Genomic DNA, 19,089 nt, shown 5'->3' on the forward strand with positions numbered 1-19,089 from the left:
ACAACGAAGAAGATGGAACTAGTTTTGGAAGAATACATTCATTTATAGACTTATTTTGTTTATTTTATATTGTTGCAAGATATATTAGAGAGTCTATACATATCTTTAAAACTCGAAATCCTCGGCAGTAGTTATCAACGGTGGTGATCTGGGGTTTGCTTGGATTAGCTACAATTTGTATAACTGCTTTCTATTGGATTTATAAACTATTCTAGTTGGAAATGTTGGCAAAATTTTCAGCGTGGCGGGCTTTCAATAAAAAACACGTCAGCATTCAAAAGGATATATAAAATAACATTTTAATATAAAATACGTAAGTTGTTGATATTATTGATTTATTTATGGAAAACGTATAAATTTTATATTAATGGAAATTTATATTTTTTAGACGATAAAAATAATTGTCGTCAACGTCATGTTATGGACAGCAAAACTTACAGTAATATTATTAAAGACCTTGCATTGAATTATATTGTAATAATATTATATATTAAAATAATAAATGATTAAAAAAAAAATAAAGAAATTATTTTACCTCCTTACAATGTAAACATAAAACTTTCCTCTTTGACAATTGTTTTATGGATAGAAAACTCCACTATAATTTAAAATAACGATGCTTTAAAATAACTACAGATTTATATATATGTATATTGCAAATCTATACTGCAATAATATACATATGACGAAGAACAACTGAATATGGCGATACTCTGAACGAGGTCTGATATGTATGTATAATAGAACCAAGTCGAGTTCAATTGGAGCACAATATTTGATTGTAATAGTTGATACATACTACATACATAACTATGATAGATTTTACATTATAATTTAATAGTTTTTGTTTATTGTAATTTTTTATAGTTAGTAAGTGTATTTGTCAGTTATGCTAAATTTAGATGTCAAAGGATGTGAAGAGTACTTTTAAATTGTGAATAGCCCTTGGCCTGCGGCAGTTTCCGCGGTACATTTTTAGCAAATTTGTAAATCGGGTTCTCGACCATAAATATATGTATATTGTAATATTTATTTAAGTGACCAAATATGTCAATTGACACCTGAAGTATCTTTTTATTTGGTGAATCAGTCAAGTATTTTGTTTACATAGTGAGTCACGCCGTTCGATCTACTGGAATTTTACGCATGACGTCTATAGTGGTCATCCGCGGGGAAAGGGTTAAGATTTAGAAGATCAGAATAAAAAAAAGAGTATTTGAATGGAACTTTCCCAAAAAAAGAGTCGAAACTTTTAAATTCTGCCAGAAGGTTTCCTTTGAAATTCATCAAAATCATTAAAAAAAAATTATATTTGTAACTTTTATTTAATACTAGCTGAGCCTGGCATGCGTTGCAATGCCACAATAACGCGTGCAATTCCCGTTCCCGTTCTTGTTCCCATTCCCGTTCCACAGACATTCCATTTTATATAGAGGTATAGATACATATATTTGTTGATGTGGGCCATCCGCTGTGTGTTTGTGGTACAGCCCTGAATGGTCAGTATATTCAAGTGCGAGGTAGGCGTGGCGCGATTATTGTCACACTCGCGGCGTGATGCGTTAAAGACGTTATAGCTTTACTTTCGCATCAGTAAAATATTAATTACGAATATTATTATTCAGAGGTTTTTTCCCATTTTATTTTCACAATAATCTTCCCGGACATGCATACAACACATCCTGAAAGTTCCATCGTAATCGGTTCAGTGGTTTAAGAGCCTATTCCAGACACACAGACAGACAAACACTCATTTTTATATATGTATATAGATAGATGCCTCTATTGTATTGATTGTTTGGAAAATAAAATAAAAATTATCTAACAATTAGGGTCACCTTGGGATTATTCCTTATTATGGCACATATAATGTATGTAAGTAAAAAATAAAAACAATGAAAAAAGCATAATCCAAGCTAAATAAAAAAAAAGTTAGAATCAAGACTAGGTTGATTAGGATTTGAATTTGAACATACTGAATTTATATATATGGATTGAATTAAGTTGTTTTGAAATTTGACTGAGAAGTTTCAATGAAAGTCATTCTAAAATGAACTTTTAGTGTTTCTGTTTGTTTAATCGTACAGCGAGGGTAATTTCGAAGCAAAATAACAAAGCTTTCCTTATATTGTTTATATGCCGAATTTTTACATTAAACTAGGAATATATTTGAATGTTTTACTATTCACTATCGATAAGACATCGAAATTTTTGAATAAAAGTTGTAGGACAAGTTACGAGCTGTATCTGGTTGAATAATTTCAAGCAGAGCGATTTAAAATCACCGTCCTCGGATTCTGCAGACGCGCAAACACAACAGGATCGTAAATTTTGATTCGAACTCGAGTTAAATGGGGAAAAAAGTATGAGATGGGTATATTCGGTGTGTGTGTATGTATGTATGTATCGCTTGGGTATAATAAATATGTACGGTTTGCGGGGTGTACCACCAAGACTATTGATTCGGGGTATCGGGAGGGAAACGTTGGCTGGGGGCCGCTCGTAAAGTAAACATTGTTCAGCTGAAGGCTAGGTGGGTCTGAAAGGTCTGAAACATTAAGCGAAATCTGCCTCCATCTGACTGGTTTTCTAATGTCAGAGTGGCTTGTCGACAGTGACGTATCGGCAACAACTATTGTACGCACATACCCCAATCGACTCGACTTTGGTTACGGTTGCTCAGTTAGTACACTTCAGGTTAATCTTTTTAGTTGATTAGGAATGTTAGTATTCACAATACCTATGCTTAAATATATACAAAAAGGTTTTAAGTCTTGAAGATTTTGTTTTTTCACTTGATTTCAAGTACTATATGTATGTAATTCAAAAGCACAATCATTGCGCTTTGCTTATATGATGGAAAACTAGAGTTTTCCCTTAAATATATCTATTATTTTAACAAATTTAATGCTTATTATTTTAAACAATGATCTTAATTGTAAAAATATTTTAAAAAATGCATCAAAAAGATATTATGTATAAAAGAAAAATTGAGTTTTCCACCAAAGCTTAAAATGCTACGATGTTTTTTTTTAACATTTGACAAAATTATTTCACGGTGGATTCATACAGAAAGAACTGTTTTTAGGGGTAGTGAATGTGTTAATCTATAGTTTTTTCATTTAAAAACGGTTTGATTTGGGTGTTGCAATATTGCAGTTCTTATTGAAAAGCTGCAAATAGATTTATAACTAGTAGATTTATATTGAAACAGTCACAATTTATATCAAAACAAAACCTTCGATGACTTTCAAGCCTTGTTTTATAATGGAGGCTTTATTTGGAGATGTCATACCTTCCTCTGTTAGCGTCAAAGTTGTCTTCTGGAGGATTTCCTGGGTTCAGTGCATCAGAGTGCAACTGCTCCCCTACCATACTGCCCCCTTGCGTCCATGCTACCGTCAACCAATCTGCAACGAAAACAAATTCATATATAGAATAAAATACAAATGCATCTGAATATAAATTCGTTTTGATCTCCAGCTTATTCGTGGTAATACGTAATGCCCGTCGTTGCTGGAACAGTTGGGACTTTATGTCCCTAATACTTATGTGACATCATCATTTGATGGTTGCTCACACAGTTTTTTATCGAATGGCTCATATTCCAAGAGCTATCCAACTTCTCAATGAAATCGTTGCTGTTGAGCCTGAATGTGATATTTTCCACCTCAGTGAGCGTAGGTTGTCGGATATTATCTTAATCTATTTGTCTGGTAGCATGCGCTCATCATTATTTTCATAGTTAAATGTGATATATGATTGGAATTTTGATCTTCTATTTTCCATTTAGGCTTCGCAGGGATGTTTTGTATTTGCGGCTGGTTCTTATATTTATATTAGTGCAAGACATTCCCTACTTTGTGATTTATTATTTGATATTTTTATTTTATATGCTATTATTATAATGCTATTGTTACGTACGCCGTGGATTGAGCGAATTGCACTTAGACCAACGGATATCTGTTATCGGATTAACTAAATGCATGCACTTACTTCCAAAGATTATATCTGGACTCTAAGTGCATTTAGGCTAAACAATGACCGTTATTAGTTATTTCTCAGAATCGGTACGGGAAGACCCAATGTCTTGGAAATACATATCCGAATACGTGACTATACAACAGGTAAACATATTAGGCGTCCTGAGAGATCTACCCTTTATAAGGCGGTACGTAGGCGATATAATTCATTCTGGACTTAGCAGTGACACTGCGCGTATCTCCTTAATCATCAATAAATGCTGTGAAACGACTGTTGGCCTTTTACTTGGATCCTCCACCCACCCCTACGCAACACTATTGTGTTTATGATTATGTATAAACGTGTTTTTGTGTATGTATATTTATTTATTATTTATTTTTACATATATACTCCTATTCTATTTTTCCAATATTTCCATTATTTTTATACTTTAGTTTAGTTATGTAATGTGCTATTTAATCATATTATAGCTTTCATTCTTTTCCTTTTCATTTGTTTATTTTGTATTTACCTTTTTCATTTGTTTTATATTTATAAATTTCAATTTCTTCTTATATTCTATCTTATAACCTTTTCCAAATATTTTAATACTATAGTTTAATTATGCAATGTACTACATGTTTTGTCATGCCTTTATTCTTTACTTTTTAATTTGTTTTCCTTATATTTATCTTTTTCATTTTTGTAAAAATCTATTATTGGACTCGGATGTTACATATATTATTTATTTACTTTTTGTTTTTTTTTATACCTATCTCTGTACATCCTGTCTGTTGATTTTTCAATTAATAAAATAAAATAAAATAAAATATACCAGAAAGGTCTTACAGGTAACCCCAATGCGCTTTCCTGGTCAATTACAAACATTGCAGCATTTTTTTTTATTATACAAGTCGCTGAATTACGAGACACTGAAAAACTCACAAATTAACGAAACATCTAAGAATTGTACATAAATTTTATTGTACTTTAATCAATTTCAAATAGTGGCGACATAGTAGGTAGGAAGGATTTTAGCCAATTTTTAATCTGGAACTGTTTCAACAATGAAATCAGAGAACATTGGCAAACTCTGATAGGAAGTAATCGACCTGGAGTCAAAAAAATCCAGGTCTGACCAGCAGCACTACAGATATAATTTTTTTTCAATCGAGGTCAGCTCATTAACGACAGCTTAACGACCGAGCTATGCTGTTGGTTTATATTATTATTTTTCTCATCTCTCTGTATTTTTTCAACCATTCTGGCGCTTTGGGGACTCCTGTAATGTCACAATGGTCCAAAATTAAACTTCAATCGTCCTTTATGTTTGAGCTTAGAACTATACGTAGTTTTTATTCGTAATAGATTAATTTGCATTACCTTTGTTTTGTACTATTGCTCTATGAACATCTTTGAAGTACAATTTTGTTTCCATAACTTTGACGTAACTTACAGTCACAGAGTTTTTTTTATATATTTAAATATATAAAAAAAATTGTTATAAACGAAATAATCATAGATAAATATGATTTTAAAGGTGACACTTTTTCTTGACTACCGCTAATATGTATGTATATGGGTTCACGAATAGTAATTATACGTCAAACTTGACGAGGATTGGGTCCTGAAAGGATAATAGTACAGTAACAAAAATGATCTCGAATCTAGGATCTTTTGGTAGTAAGTCTACCACTAATATACGTACGTAGAGCCTCACGAATAGTTATGATTATATTGAAAATCTATTCAAATATTATGTATTGTATAGGTTTCGAGTCATACATATTGAATTCTGACTTTTACGAATGACATAGATTATACAATGGATTGAAAGTAATCGTTTGATTTCGAATAGTGTACGTGTGTACGATCTCGCTCGTCCGTTTCTTTTGAGTTTTCCTCTCTCTTTCTCCGCGTCTCCGTTCGAATTTCCCGTGAAAACTTTTCAGTCCGTTTTCCAACTTTTCTTTCGTAAAAGCGACCGAACCGTTCAACGGCGCCGCTATTAATTTCCTGTTTGTCACGTCACTCCTTCACAAGGGCGGGGAGGAGAGGGGGTAGGGGAAGAGGAAAATGTTTGAGAATCGCTGGACGTCTCTCCCTATTTTCCGTTCATTTGTCCCCGGAGGACGAGGAGGCGAATTTCATTTTCGTATACTCTGAAATCGAGGACGAAAAGGACACTCGAGGCGAAAACAATGGAGTGTATTGTTGTTCATGGAAGTCGGCGTGTACCTTGAACTTGAAATTAATTCTTCGACTTCGAAATTAATTTCGTTCCAAAAATAAATTACTGCCCAAATTAAACAAATAAATTTCGGCAAAGTCCACACTCGAGTTTTGTGGCTTTGAACGGATTTTATCTGCTACTTATTATGTAATCGTGAGATTATACGAGTGGCCTTCATTTAAGCAAAAAAAAGTAATAAGAAATTAAATTCTCATTAATTGACTGTTCCTTTGAAAAAAAAAATATAAAAAATGATCTCAATTCTAAATTAGTGTTTAATTTGAGAATGTATGTTTGTAACTATTGCAATATATATTATATATTATTCAACTTATACCCTAATCTCTCTCATTAATCTGCCAAATACTTACATACATAGTTTTTCCATCACATTTAGCTTTCATACAATTTATTTATTTTTATTTTATATAGATATATACCACGAAGGCTTGACAGGAAGACCACAATGTGCCTTCTTAGACAATTAATTTGGTTAATGAAACGGTTGCCGATTAAAAATTGGCTAAAAACCTTCCTACCTACTATGTCACCACTATTTGAGTATGATTAATGTACAATAAAATGTATGTACAATTCATAGATGTCTCCTTAATTACGAGTTTTCAGTGTGTCGTCATTCATTGACTTGTGTAATAAAAATGCTGCATTATTTGTAATAGGCCTGGAAGGCGCATTGGGGTTTACCTGTAAGGCCTTCCTGGTATATATGTAAAAAATAAATAGTAAATAAATATATACCAGTTTATTTTACATAGATATATACCGAGAAGGCTTGACAGGAAGACTACAATGCACCTTCCTAGACAATTAATTCGGTTAATGAAACGGTTCCCGATTAAAAATTGGCTAAAAACCTTCCTACCTACTATGTCACCACTATTTGAGTATGATTAATGTACAATAAAATGTATGTATGTACAATTCATAGATGTCTCCTCAATTACGTGTTTTATAAGTTTTATAAGTGTTAAATAAAAAATTAAATAAAATTATAATGTGAAACGTATTCGAACGTATATTTCTTTACATTTTTTAACTGTTATTTCATTTAAAAAATTACGTTTTTGTACTCTTATCTTATTTTTTTTATTTTACACTTTTTATTAGCTTGTTTTAAAAAGTTTTTTCTACCATAACTATTTTATTTTATGCTAAATTTATTCTCCAACACTCTTCGCCAAATGATTTGGCCACAAATATCACCAATATATGTATTACAATACTAGTATTTTTTACCCGGCTTCGCTCGGTATTTGTAATATGAACCGCTTAAACATGGCCTATCTAATAGTAAAAATTTTATTAAATTTATTTGAATATATATATATATATATATATATATATATATATATATATATATATATATATATATATATATATATATATATATATATATATATATATATATATATATATATTTATTTAGTTTTATTAATGAGTTGTTCAATGATTAAACTCTTCTAGCTTCATGTCGGAAACATTAACTTACTTGAATGTTAGCTAACCTCCAGTTAGTATGTTCATAAGCCATAGTGACGACTTGGAGTTGATCTGTAAAGTCACTATGGCAAATTTGTAAATAAATAAATAAGATATCAAAGCGACCTGAATAGTGGAAGTGGTTCAAAATCGGATCACAATTTTTTGACGGGCAGAAATTTTGTGAAGCTTATAGAAATTGAAAAATATATATTATGTGCGTAAAGTTTTACAGGAAATCCATCTTTTTATTATATTTTTCAATAAATTATCTTTGAGACTCAAGGCTGGCAGAAGGACGCGTCAACAAAGAAAACAAACGACGCTTCATTAATGTGACATGTGTGTAATTGCGCTCGTCTTCGCCAGGAAATTAAACGGACTACGAGACGAGCACTTTTTGTCCCAAAAGCACTTCTGGGTAATTGAATTCGTATGTAGATAGATATAAGCTGTCTATTACTGTCTGACATGTACTGCCTCCAACGAAATGTGATTACATTTCAACATTCCTAGACCAGTCGACAGATTTGAAGCCAGAACTTCATCGCTGGTAGATTTTTCCAGAGACGTCAACTGAATCGCATTTTTTTAATTGTCGACTCTGAATCCGTAGAGCCACAAATCACTGCCATCGACAAATATTGTCCAGTCGAGTGCGGCAATGGTAAATCACTCGTCGGTTCCCGTTCCATTTTCCAGGCGGAAAATGGAACGGGAACCGACTTCACTGAACCGGACTTTTGTTCTCGGAAACCACACATTTTTAATCCGAAATGTTTGAGGGACTCTCATCAACGCTCGTGCGAACGGCAAAATTTTAATGAAATTTTTCCACGATCGTATCCACCTACCTATCTGCACGTGCAAATTTCACGTCAGAGAGATTATGAAGCAGGGACTCTTAGCCTTCTGTGCTAAGCTCCTTTGTCAGTCAGATGAAAGGCATAGACTCATTCTCAGAATTAGTTACAAATATTGAAAACAAAATGATTGACATGGCAAAATATCTCAATAATATTTTGGTTTTATGACATAAGTCTTTATATGATGTAATAAAACGAGAATATACTTCGTTCAGACAACGTCAAAACCTTTTTGAGCTGGGATTTAATTGTTTAACTCAAAATTTTAATTGAATTTCGAATCGAAACTCAGTCCATGATGTTATCTACATATTTTCGTATGTATGTATATATTTGAGAAATATAAGAAGTATCAAAAACAAAATTTTATAATGATGACCGAAAATACTAACTCTAACAACTTAATCTTAAATGAATTGGGCTAACCCTAACTTAACCTAATCTAACCTTACCCTTAAATAAATAGGTGTTGGCGCTAAGATATGTTTTTTTTTTAAGTTTTATTTCATCAATATTTTCACAAAAAAAAAAACATATCTTAGCAGCCAACACCTATTTATTAAAGGGTCATGTTAGGTTAGGTTAAGTTAGGGTTGGCCCTAGTTTAAGTTTTATTTCATCAATATTTTCACAAAAAAAAACATATCTTATTTTAATTTTATTTTATTTATTACTATAAAGTTTTTTTATGATTGTATTATATGCTGTATATTATTTTACTTTTCTTTTTTTTTGTTTTTGTAATTTTTTATATCTTAATTTTTTCTTTTTGCTTTCTGTTATTAATTTCTATTAATTTTTTATTTTTTGTTTCTCTTATTTTATTCTCTCTTATTTTATTTTATTATGTAGACCATTGTGGCGCATTAGGTTCTTCCTGTGTTGCCACAATGGTCCAAAATGTTAATTAAATAAAATAAAATAAATTGTTACCACGTACATACATAGATAAAGTAATAAGTTAAGCGAACAAACTTACTAAGAAAAGCATTATTAGAAAAGAAAAGAGGTAACTATTTGGGTAACAATGTTTTGCATAGCATTTTACTCGCACATTTCCACGAATCATTATTTTCCTTGAAGGGAAAATTTTAAATAAAGTCTCGTCGAAGAGTCGTCGACAATTTCAAACTATATTTTCGTTAAAAACAAATTAAACAAACAAACAAGAAAGTGTAGTAGCACTTGTAGAAGAAAGTTTATGTAGCATTAGGCATGTGTGTGTGTACCAAACGATCGAAGGTCGTCGTTACCATGGCGAGCTACTCAAAAGGTCTTTATACAGTGGAACATTAATATTACAAAAGCACCAGCTTCGTATCTACAAACCAAACGATATTTTAATGTACGTATTCATTGCAAACCGTGATTGCTTCTATTCAATTCGAAATATATCATATGTGTATGAATGTACATATGTAGGTATATCTGCGGTGAGACGAGCGTAGAAAAAAATACTAAATTATATGCATAGAATGTTGTCATGTATTAGCCCGGAGTGGAAAATCAATGTACATTTGGCTGGAGTGAAAATTGAGAGTTCTTGGTTTTCCACGACGGACCCAATGAAAATTTGCAAAGTGTCAAGAAAATGTTCAGAGACGAGATATGACTTTTTTTATAGATCTATGCCCAGTAAACACGAATCTGATAATAAAAAATGTTGATTGGCTTGAGATTCGGAGATATATGTGTTTTTTAAATCGCGCGATTTTTCTATATCTTGGTGTTGTTCGGTCGATGTCTCAAAATATGTCATTTTCCTGTTCAAAATGAATATTGGAATCTATAGTCGGGTATTTTATCTTTCATTTGTAGTACTTTTCAGCTTTCAAATATCCCTAAGTAGTCGTCCAGTTCAAATCAAAAGTCAAAAGTACGTATTTTCACTTGGGATTTTTTCCCTCTGTTAATACTATTTTATATTGAGTATTTTCTATTGAAACATATTTATTGAGATAGTGTTCTGGCCACACTATTTTTTGTTTTCGTTCAAAAGGGTTCATTGGAAGTGTACTGAATTTTATTTAAAAACTCGTACTATTATTTACTCGTATTTACACGAATATGAATTGAATTAATAGTGATAATACATTAAATTGTCTTTATATGAGAATTAAATAAAATTACACTTAGAAAAATCATATTTTGATTATTTTTGTGGATTAATTAGTATTGATATTGATACTGACTTTTTATTAAAGATATGTACTGTCAATTTTTATAAAATATTTTTATCCTTGGCGGAGGTTATTTGCACGGGGGGTTAATGACCAGGGGGTTTTTGACCGGGGGTATATGTCCGGGGGGTATGTGTCCAGGGGATAAGTGCATATATAAAAATGCTCCGAAAATGTAAATTTATCAAAAATTTGTCAAAATATTTATCCATACATGTCTCTATGATGCTTTGTTAAAATTATTCTAAAAACTGTTTATTGATTTTTGTAATAGGATAGAAAAGCGCATTGGGGTTTGTCTGTTAGGCCTTCCTGGTATATATATAAAAATATATAAATTTACACATTTTGATTGCACTCGTAAATATTTATATAAAAATATGATAACAGATTGTACTTAGCTAATAAACTATGCATCTAATATAATTATCGTTGAAAGCCTTTAATTTATGAACATACATACATATGTATGTAAATACTCAATAATTGAATAAACGTTTTAATGTGATCATTATTCAATACGAGTGACCTACATATATCGAAGCATACATAATATAAAGTTTGAAAAGCACTTAATATAATTATTGTTATACTCGCTAGCATATATCATAATGTAATCAAAATTGTACGTGATCGACACTTACTGTAATCGATATGTAATGTAATAAAATCTGAGTGTACATATTTGATATGTACATAGTTGTTATGTGACATAATAAATATTGAATGACATTTATTATGATGACATTCTGTTCAGAAAGAAGTAAAATAAAATCGAAAAAGAGTAAACTGCCACTTGCGGTTGACGGATGCTTACCAAATTTTATACATAGCTTGGTATTAAGGTTAAACTTCTGGATATGAAATTTAAGTTCAATAAACCGATAAGTTTCTGAGAAAAAAATAAAAACCCTCGATCCTCTAGAGTAAAAGTACTACTTCTGGTTTAGTAAAAAGATATTTAAAAAATATTCGGGTAAAAAATTTATAATTTCTATTATACGTCAAACAAATTCAGTCTGATTTGGTCAGCGGTTTGGGAGATAATTGAATTTAAAAACATAAAAAAAGAGGACACCTATAAGGAGAGGTACCATTTCCGGTCAATTTAATAATTTGAAAAAAATTGACGTCGTATCAATAAGAATTTTAGTAACTGATACTAAGTTTCAGTTCGGTAGGACTAACGGTGTTCAAAAAATCCCTAAAATACACAGACACACACACATTTTTTCTAGATCATGACAACGTGATCAGTGATTGATTCTGCGTTCGAATCAGTCAAAATCTCGAGTTTGAATTTTCGCATGATCACAAAACTTCATCTATTGTTACTACGTACATAGATAAAGTAAAAAAATATATAAAAAGAGATCAGTAGATTTTGAAATGTATAATATATATGTACATTTAGTTGTGTTTAAATTGATATCAAATTAAATAAAGCTTTCTCGCAGACGATCAAGTTGTATCAAGTGACTCAAGTAGTTTGGCAAGTCTCTAATGGATCCTAGTTTTTGCAACATCCGGTAATCCGAGGCACGTGTCGCTGTTTCTTTATATTACCTAGCTTTGTGCGGTTCTCAAGTCCGAAAGAATTTTACCATTTTAATAATTCCCGGTAGTCAAAATACGTTTCCAACTTTTGCGTGTATTTTATGTGGCGCGTTAAGCGATGCGAAATGTTGCCGGCGAAAATGTGAAATTAAATTTTGCGGTTTTTTTAATATACAAGCAAATCGCGGCTTGCAAGTGGCAAGCTAGGGGGAATCTGACGCTTTGAGATTTATACAAATTTTCATGCCATAAACGTTTGCGGAAAATATATGTGTGTATAATTTTGTAAAGGTAGGTATATTTTTACGCTCGACGAAGCGCATGTTGGTGAAATTTTCTTACCTTTTTGTGATATATTGCAATTGGAAAGCTTGGATTTTTTCATCGTATAGTGTTGATTGCTTAAAATCTCGATGTGAAAAATAAATAATAATATTTGGTCCTAAAAATACATAGTATACAATAAAATTTTAATGAATGTATGCATTTTACCCAGCAGTATGGCTCGGTGGTTGCGTTTATGTTTAGCACCGAGAGGTTACCGGGTTCGATCCCGTGCTAATCTTTAATACAGCTGGTCAGATTTGGATATTTGTTACTCCAAGTCGATCGTTTCTTATCAGAAATTACCAATCTATCTAATTTAATTGTTGAAACGGTTCCTCCATCAAATTGGTAAAAATCATTCTACCCGCTATGTCACAAATATCTGAATTTGATTAATGTAAAAGTCTAAAATCTATAGATTTCTCTATAGAATAATTAATTAATTAATTAATTGTTAATTTCGTGTTCCTCTGTTTGTCCAAATACAGCGATTTATGTATAGGTAATAAAAATGCTGCAATGTTTGTAATTAATTGTCTAGGAAGGCTCATTGGGGTCTACCTGTTAGGCCTTCCTGGTGTATGTCTATGTAAAAATAAAAAATAAATAAAAAATAAATAGCTATTGTAGTGCCCGTTGATTTCAACGGGTGGTTTCGAAAAGGAGTTGATACACGAATTAAAATAATGTAAGGTAATTAATAGGCGCATGCACGCAAGTATTAATAAAAAAAGCTGAGATGTTGATGACAGGACGTGTGTGTGTCTTCGTGGATGTGTGTATGTGTGTTCGCTCCCACGCAGCGCATATGACGCTGACGTCACCCATCTCTTGGCACTCAATATCAGGAGCACATGTCAGATGCTCCACACCCCCCTCCCCCGTATCTACTACCCCGCTTTCCCATGTCTCCTCGACACGATCGCACGTCCCTATAGCGGATGATTAAAATGCACCAATTGGTCAGAATGATGATTTTTTTCTCTAATTGGTCAAAGGTTTCAGTCCACGTGGACCACTTCACTCTGATTGGGTGTGCGCCTTGTTCGCGTGTATTTATTTTATTAGATATCTCTAGGCACAACATATGTACATATACTCCCGATATTCTAAAATATATTTTTTTAAATCCCTAATTGTCCACGCATCCGCCACATACATACCTATGTATTCGTTTTTACATATATTACTAGTGTTGTGCCCGTTGAAATTTCAACGGGTGGTTTTGGAAATAAATTGATACACGATTTAAAATATATGTAGTTACAATACGTATAGTAACAATTAATTGGAATCGGAACTGAAACAGGGATCGGTATCCGGAACTGAAAATTGGAGTCCGTATCCGAAACAAAAAGGAATCCAAAATCCGAAATCAGAAGCTGTGGCCGCGGACGAGTCAAATCCCCGCGTCTAGAATACTCGGCTGTGGTTGGTTCCTCATACTTGTTCACGCTCCGTCACAAATATATATATATATATATATATATATATATATATATATATATATATATATATATATATATATATATATATATATATATATATATATATATATATATATATATATATATATATATATATATATATATATATGTATATATATACATATATACATATTTATCGACAGTCCGTTTTTATATATATTATTATTGGCGTTTGAAATTTTAATAAGCGCTGATCTATATATAACCTTTTCTGATTCGTTATAAAACAAAGCTTAAACGCTTATAGCCTTGATTGTGAAATAACAAAAAAAATAAATAATTCGTTACGTTATATGAGCTTATCTGAGGTAAACATTCGTACATGTATGAGTTCGTTTGACACGTGCAAAAATAATGCGGTTCTTACTCTCACTTTGTTTGATCGTAAAATTATTCGGCAGGTGAGCTCAACAGAACAATCACTTTCGTTTTGCACTAATCAACAAACTTACACAATCCGTACTATTAAACAAACAACAAACAAAACAAGTATCACTTTCTGACAAATTTGTCGATACAATGTGTATACGGAGTTGGATGGAGACTATTATCGATCTTCAATCGACAAAATTAATGCAAACAGCATTCAAGTATAGTTTCTATATGTATATTAAATCATTATAATTGACCATTGTGGCGAATTAGGAATTTCTGTAATGCCACAATGGTCCAAATTTTAAATAAATAAATGATATTATAATTATGTGCGTGGTAGACATCATCATTTGATGCTTGTACCTCCTGCCCTCACAGTCCTTTATCGGATGGCTCATATTACAAGTCCTACCGACTTTTTAGTGAAATCGTTGCTGCCATGCCTGATTATGATATTTTCCACCTCAGTGAGAGTAGTTTATCGGAGTATTTTTTAATCTATGTGCCTGGTAACCTGCGCTCATTATTATTTTCATAATTGATGTGATTTTTTAGTGAAGTTTTGATCTTCTCTCTTCCATTTGGGCCTCGTGAGGATGTTTGTATTTAAGGCTGGGTCTTATTCATCAGTACTGGCTGTAGATTCAAGACATTCCCAACCAAGTATTCTGTTATTTAATTTTTTTTATTTTTTCGTTATATTAATTTTTATCAATTATTTTTCCATTTTTTTTATCAATTATATTCTTTTGTTCTATGTATTTTTTTGCCTTTGATTTGCCACAATGGTACAAATCTATAAATAAATAAATAAAAAATGCCGTGCGTAAATAATAAATAAATAAAAAGAGTGTGAAAAGATTCCAAAGAAGATTACAACTGAGTTTGGTAAACAAATAAATAAAAACGTGTGTGTTTCGATGAATAAATGATACTTATACGACGATGATGATATCGATATAGATTTAGACTTATAAAGTTTTTTTTTATATGATGTAACTAAAATGAGATACTTTCTTGGACTTAATCTATATTTTTCAGTGTAACATTTCGTAATTTTCTTGCAATTTACGAAAATAAATGAATAAAACACACATCAGTATGTGAAGTTTTCCGAGAAATATTTTCCATGGCCAGCTTGTGATGTCTTCCGCTGGGATTATTTCAAAGAGAAAATGTAATTTGATCGATTTTAAACTATCTGGGACTTTGAAGGATGGCTTCTGAGTGAATATACTCAGAAAAGTGATGCTTGACAATGAGTCGAGCTTATTTGGGTAGCATTTTCATTTTTTATTAAGCCAGTTAATATTTACTTTTCAATGAAAGTGTTCATTTCCATGAAACTAATCGCTTAATTACTTCCGCTCCATTCTATATAATGTAAGTTGGAAATTTTCCGCTTGTAGCCTGGTAGGCGCTGAAAAGAAAATTAAGTCGATGTGGGTTTTTCAGACACGATCGAAGTGATTGAGATAATAGTTGCCGTGGAAAATGTTGGAGATTGAAAGGTTTTCTCAGCACACTTTGCCGCCACTCGCTCGTCAGGTGAGAGGAAAAATTCTTTTCGCCCAACGCAAAGGAAAAAGACGGGGGAAAATAAACACGAGACACGTAAGCGGATTTTTATTTCCTCGCTCGTACCCCATCCCCTACGTTGTGCTTGACGATACAAAAATAAAAGATACCGCGGGAGATTTTCTCGGAAAATCTGCGGAGGGAATGGAGTTTGTGCTGGAAAAGCTTGCGACGATGGAATACACACAGGTGGGACTTCAAAGATACTTCGAGTGTTGTTTGTATAGGTAGTATATAGAAATATATGCATACGTTCTATTGAAATTGTATAAGTAGTCATCTATCGTAAAATGTTATCTTTGATTTCACCCCTAAGTGAGGTAATGGTACATTACATCAATCCTCGACATTAAAATGTGAATAAAACTAGTTTTTCTTTTTAATTTATTTCAAATACCAAATATTTGGCAAAATCATACAAAGCTAATTTAGAAATGCAGTCCAGATGTTAACGTTTTGGCATTTAAAAAACAACTTTAAGAAAATCATACAGTTTTAAGACAAACTGGGCTGTAGAATCCGACTTCAACTACTTTTTATTACAAACCTCCATTACGTTTACTTACGATTACAATTCAGAGGACAAATTACCTCTTATCCGATCGTTTTCATACTTTGCCATATTGCTCATCAATATAAGTAAATGGATCTACCGCCATTACGATAGAGATAAAATATCGTTTAAGACGCGTTTGAAGTTCGAATATATTAAATCTGGGTGACGTCTGTGTAGTCTTTAATTTTATACATAGATGGCGGTAGTAAAATAAAATTATTGGTATTTTTATTCAAAATAATATTATTATTGTCTTTAGTTAATAGTGATACAGTATGCGTCAACTAGAGCCTTCGATTTTATTGATCCACTAATAAATTTAAATATAATAATTTTTTTTATGAAAAGCGTGATTTTAAATTACATTATAAATAATATCGTTGAAAATCGTACTTTTTTTATTTTCATTTTTCGCATTTACTTATTTGTGTATGGAATTCGTATATTGTACTTTTTTATTTATACCTTTTTCATTACAAATAATTTAATAAATTGGGTTAAGTGTGAATTTTCAGTGATTCTTTAATACCCTTATTTTTATATTTTGAAAATCGCTATTATTTTTATTACTTACAATCTTATTCGTTATTAAAAATAGTTGATCTTACTGAAATCGTTCAAGTTGGAGTCGATAAATCGGAGTCGGAGTCGGTAAATTTAGATCCGACTCCACAACCCTGAGAAAAGTGATACCATTTTTGTTGATTGATACCATTTTTCTTTAGCAATATATGTATGTATGTACATAATATAGTCAAACTTTTGGACAAATCTAATTATATACCTGCTTATAATTATTATATTTTCGCGTTAGTTTTATCCTTCAAAATTTTACAAAAGGTTTTTGTTTAATTGCTTGAAGGAAGCTACAACTCTCCATAGCCAGCAGTTTGGCTTAGTGGTAGCGTATATATTTAGCACCACTGAGGTCATAGGTTCGAGTCCTCGCCACTGCTGGTTAGATTTGGGGGTTTTGTGACTCCAAATCGATCGTTTCTCTATCAGAGTTTGCCAAATTTATCTGATCATTGCTGAACGGTTCCTGAAAATTGCTATTAGATCTAATCCTGTCGTCACAAAATCTGCCTGTGTATAGTTTGTAATAATTATACACAGTAATCTGAAATCTATAGATATCTCTATAGACATCTCTATAATTTCGTATTTATTATATGTATAAAAATTGTATACAAAAAAAGAATCTAAAAATAATCCATAGATGTCTCTATGATTATTATTTCTGATTAATTGTTATATGCTTTATATTCTGATTGTATATGTATGTATTACTGTATTTCTGATTTCTGATTGTTTATGTATTATGTATTTCGTTAACGTACACCCGTCGCATTGGAGCAAATCTGTAATGGCGAGTGTATATTGATTTGTAACAATAAAATAAATAATGCTATTAATTAAAATTATCGTATTTTTGAGTCTTCATTCTGTAAAATTATATTTTAACCTCATTGAAAAATAGCTACCAAATGAATTCCTAGTATTGAAAGGGCTTTAATTTAAAAATCAAAATCGAGTCGAAAATAGCAAGGTTCACTTTATTTATAAGATTAATTGCCCAGAAAACTTTGAAGCAAACGTGTCTATTACGATTATTTTTAATTATCATAATGGCGGACGTCATTTCCACATATGTACATATATTGATGACCAAACCGAGCAAAATAGCAAAGTTTGAAAACGATCGGATAAGAACCTAAATTTATTTCGACTAGAAATCGTAAGTGAAAGTTGTTTTAGAAGAGGCTAGCAATAAAAAGCGCTCGGCGACAAAATCACGTCAGAATATATGAAAAAAAAAGATTTAATCCGATTCAGTTAGCGGTTTGGGAGATAATTGAATTCAAAAACTTAAAAAAAGAGGACACCTATAAGGGGAGGTACCATTTCCGGTCAACTCAAAAATTTGAAAAAGATTTACGTCGTGTCGATAAAAATTTCAGTAACCGATACTAAGTTTCGGTTCGATAGGACTAACGGTATTCAAAAAATCCGCAAAATACACTGACACACACACATTTTTTCTAGATCATGAAAACGTGATCAGTAATCGATTCTGAGTTCGAATCAGTCAAAATCTCGAGTTCTGATGGTGGGACAGTCTGTTGTTTAATACCAAAATCAAAAAAAACTCGAAATATTATGGACTACTTGAAGCCGAAATCGATGTCTAAACCGAAATCAATATTTTAATTTTTCATATATTCTGGCGCGGTTTTGTCGGCGCGCGGTTATGTCGTTACGGTTATGTCGGGGCGCTTATGTACTGAGCGGTTTTGACTGGACACCATGCATAGCCCTTTAAGGATCAAATTTCACGGCCCTAGATAATTAAAATCCATATATTTTCATATTTAGAAAGCAAACATGCATCTTTGTATAGTAGATAAAACAAACAAATGTGAGATTTTCATAGATGACAATGTAAAGATCGATTTTTGGCGAGTAG

At 31.8% G+C, this 19,089-nt stretch overlaps 1 protein-coding gene across 1 annotated transcript in view; it reads right to left on the reverse strand.

The window, feature by feature from the left end:
* The window catches only part of LOC143914802 (atrial natriuretic peptide-converting enzyme-like), a 199,397-nt gene that overhangs the window by 42,066 nt on the left and 138,242 nt on the right, over positions 1–19,089 (reverse strand). Inside the window, exon 4 of the mRNA XM_077435150.1 lies at positions 3,296–3,410. The gene's annotated coding sequence lies outside the window, so the exon portion shown is untranslated. The remainder of the gene's footprint in view (positions 1–3,295; positions 3,411–19,089) is intronic.

This window comes from Arctopsyche grandis, chromosome 7 (genome assembly GCF_051622035.1).
Source record: "Arctopsyche grandis isolate Sample6627 chromosome 7, ASM5162203v2, whole genome shotgun sequence".
Lineage (NCBI taxonomy): Eukaryota > Metazoa > Arthropoda > Insecta > Trichoptera > Hydropsychidae > Arctopsyche > Arctopsyche grandis.